The following is a 4,076-nucleotide window of genomic DNA, read 5'->3' as shown; positions in this document are numbered from 1 at the left end:
TTCTGTCACTTAGAAGCTCTGGAACCCTTGGACACACCTCTGTTGCCTTACAGAAAATTAGATATTTTGAGAAAAGCATTGCCATCATTTAATATGCAGAATTCTTGAGTACATTCCAAAGGTTATCTTGACATTTTTTACCACACGTGATTGTTCTGAGCCTGGAGGGAGTGTGATCCTCAAATACTGTTTAAAAGTCAAGTACTTGCCTTCACGTGGAGGGGTCTACAGTTTTAGGATGAGTGGTCATTTGGCAACACTTTGAAGAGTTGGATGCTGAGAAGGCCAAATGGGTATGATTTTTGTTCTACCAAATAATTTTCATGAATTCCTGGACTTCCATGGTGTGTGTTGTTATCTCCCCTTTTGCATTCCTGATTCTACTAATTTGGGTTTTTTCTCACCTCATTTTAGTCAGGTTTGCCAGGAGCTATCGATCTTGTTTATTTTTTCAAAGAACCAACTTTTTGTTTCATTCTTTGTGTGGTTTTTTTGGTTTCTATTTCATTGATTTCAGCTCTTATTATTTCTCTCCTGTTTGTTTTGGGATTTGCTTGTTCTTGTTTTTCTAGGACTTTGAGATGTATCATTAAGTCATTGATTTGGGATCTTTCAGTCTTTTTAATATATGCACTCATGGCTATAAACTTTCCTCTCAGGACTGCCTTTGCTCTGTCTCATAGGTTCCGCAAGGTTGTTTTTTCATTTTCATTGCATTCCAGGAACTTTTTAATTTCCTCTTTTATTTCATCAATGGCTCCGAACTGTGATCCTCCTGATCTCAGTCTCCCAATTAGCTAGGATTATAGGAGCCTGGTTCAAGATATTATTTATGTATGAGGAATACTACCTCTAAGGATATCTTATAGAGACCTATAATGTTTTCATAGTTATTTCAGAGAAACAATCCTGTGTAGTGGATGGAACAGAGATTGTAAGCCTTATTATATTAAGGATGAAACTAAGGGGTAGCAAGAATAAGTATCTTCTCAAGGTCTCATGACTATGATTTCTAATTCTTTCTCTCATTTTCCTACTTCAGTGTAATGTAGAATCATTGTAGGAAGGAGGATCTTCTGTACAGGGTGGTGGTGCTGGATTGGGGAAGAGAGTTGATACATTCAAACACAATTCTAAGTTGCTAGTTTTGGATATTTGGTCATATAATTCGTAATGTAAATGTTAGTGGCCTGGCCTCCATTGCTTTTATGCATAAATAGAGCAACAAGAATCAGATTAGGTAGAGTTACAGATTAGTCAATATTTGCAGTGAATGTACGACTAAGTGGTGATACACCAGAGAAACTGAAAACACTATGTACACTTTGACCACTCTAATGTCAAGCAATACTTGTTTTCATTTAGTAACTCATCTGAGTTGTGCTTGGATTTCAGATTTTGCAAGTGGCAGGTCTATCAGAAAGGAAAATCCTAGTCACACCATTGTGCCTTAAGGAAAAATGTGGTTATTAAAGCATGTTAATTGTTAACTGAAAAATAGTTGACTGTATTCTGGGAAGGAGTGACCAATGAAAGTCTTTTAAGCTTTTGAACCACATCACCAAGTGCCCAGTTGAGGTGTGGACTGTAGTAGGTACTGAAAGCACTTTATAGACTGTTAAAATGATTGATGATATTTAAACTGTATCTGTAAGTTCAAGTTATATATATATGTGTGTGTGTGTATTTGTTTGGATAGAGAGAGAGAGATACTCACATTTTCAACCTAAGGCATGGAAGTGTTCTCCTTCAATTTTCAAATATCTGAGTACCTGGCCATGGTAGGATGTCAATGTTTAATGTCAGTAAAAATGTATTTCACACCCACACCCAATATATAGTACCAGAGGTATTTCTCGTGCCCTTGTTTTTCACATTCCATAGCTTTTGCATAAAAGACAGTTTAATCTTTAATCTTTTAACTTTGTTTTCATGGAAAATGTCAAACATGTATGAAAATAGAAATAATGTAATGAACCCCTAAGTACCTATTGTTCAACCAAGCTATAATAAATTTCTTAGTTAATTTTGTTTTATATTTTCATTTATGTTCCTATCCCCCTCCTACACCAAATATTTTTAAGTAAATCCTAGACATTGTATTTTTTCATCTCTAAATACTTTAGTTAGTACATACCTCTAGGAGAACTCTCTATTTCTCCTTTTTTTGTGGTACTAGGGATTGAATTTAGGGCTTACCACTTAAGCCATGCCCCCAGTCCTTTTGCTTTTAGTTTGTTTTTCAGATAGGGTCTCACTCTTTTGTCCTGGTTAGTTTAGAACCATGATCCTCCTGAATTACAGCCCTGTGCTGCCCTCCCCAGCCCTATACCACAAGAGGTATCTCCTTAACCCTAAAGGAGATTATAGATGACCTCTCATTTTTCACTCTTCTCTCTGAGAGGTAGCATCTAGTTCCCCTCACCTTGGATTGCATCTGACTAGAGTCACCCACTTAGCTAGTATAATGGTCCAGAAGTATTGTCCTGGCACTGCCATAGTTAGATCTTAAGAAGCTTTGAAACTTCAATCTGGACCTCTTAGTACATATTCTGAGAGTTCTGAGATGTCATATAAGACGTCTGATGGCCCAGAACTCCCGTGCTGAACAGATCAATGTGACTGCTCTGGTTAGAAGTTTCAGTGGAACCCTGCTGACTAGTTCTCCTCTCCAAAGTACCATGCATGTAAAGAAGACCGTCCTGGACTTCCTACTTCTGCCATGTGCCAAGTGAACGCCACCAAGTGGCTTCCGTTGATGCCATGTGATGTAGAAAACTCACCCAGCTGAGTTCTGGTCTAAGTCCTGGCCCACAAAATCATGAAATTTAATTGTGTCCCACTTTAAGTCACTATGTTTTGGGGCTATTTATTATGCTTCAACCACAAAAGCCTTGCCACTCCTAAAGCAATCACCAGTAATTCTCTAAAATATCAAAAATCCTGTGTTCAAATCCCAAATAATCTTTAAGTGTCCCTTATTTATTTATTTATTTGTGACAGAATCTTACATGCAACTCAGGCTGGCCATGAATTTGTGATCCTTCTGCTTCACATTCTTCAGTGCTGGGCTTACAGGTGTGCTCCACCACACACAGCTACAAATATTCTTTACTCTCATTTTTAAAAAATCATTTTGTTTTAATTGGTATCTAAGTAAATTCCATTGGTAGTAATTAATTTTTATATTTCTCTCTCAAGTCTTTCAGTCTATTGGTTTTCTGTACTCCTGCCATCTTCAAATTATTTGTGTAAAAAAGTGGTCTATTTGTTCTCAAGAGTTTCCCATTATCTATACTTTAATATCATTTTATATATTCTCCTATTACCTGCCATTTCTGTAAGTTAGAAATTAGACCTAGAGGCTTGGTCTGTGTCAAGTTTGATTTTTTTTTTTTTTGGCAAGACTAGTTCATAAGTGCTATTGCACAATTCTATCAGAAGGCATATCATGTCAAGTTGCTTCTTGTTCTGTGATTTTAATAGTCATTGAGAATTATTGCCTTGCAAAATAGAGATATCACTTAGCTGTTACTATACAAGATTAAAGTATCTCATCAGTGTACAATAGCAAGTACTTACTTTGCTCGTTTCCCCCCACCACCACCACCACCACTCACACACACCCCATGTGTCTGCATTCACAATAAGGTCCAGGCACCAGGCCTGGGGCTGAGGTGTGTATGGGGTAGGTTTATTTTGCCTCCTCTTCTATACAGTCTTGAGTAAGAACACAGCCTGTTATAAGTACCAGGAGGCCATTAGTTCACTTATTTATCATCACTTTCACTTCATTTCTTCAACACAACAAGTCATATGGCAAACCCAAAGTCAAGAGGTGGCAAAGTACTGCTGCCTCCAGTGGGTGGTGGGCAGTCAACCTCCAGGCTGAAATGCCTATGCATAGGCAATGACAAGGCTTTACCTAGCAGGTCTCATGGAGGGAAGCTGCCAGTGCATCCCAATCTCTGCAGGGAGGTACACTAAAGGACTCATACCTCCTCAGGCCAGCCATGTTCCCTTGTATTAGCCCAGGAGCCTCCCTCTGGAGGTCTCTTTACTGAGGGCCTCAGCTG

The 4,076-nt window shown here is 38.3% G+C and overlaps 1 non-coding gene across 1 annotated transcript; it reads right to left on the bottom strand.

Annotated features, from left to right (window-relative positions):
- Positions 1 to 3,627: 3,627 nt before the first annotated feature.
- LOC141420444 (small nucleolar RNA SNORA51) lies at positions 3,628 to 3,760 on the bottom strand. Its single transcript, XR_012444980.1, has one exon. It is a non-coding gene; the product is annotated as a small nucleolar RNA SNORA51 (small nucleolar RNA).
- Between the last annotated feature and the right edge of the window lie 316 nt (positions 3,761 to 4,076).

The sequence above is a fragment of the Castor canadensis genome, unplaced genomic scaffold (assembly GCF_047511655.1).
Source record: "Castor canadensis unplaced genomic scaffold, mCasCan1.hap1v2 HAP1_SCAFFOLD_195, whole genome shotgun sequence".
Taxonomy (NCBI): domain Eukaryota; kingdom Metazoa; phylum Chordata; class Mammalia; order Rodentia; family Castoridae; genus Castor; species Castor canadensis.
The sequence above is the reverse complement of the archived record's forward strand: the minus strand, read 5'-3'. Positions and strand labels throughout refer to the sequence as shown.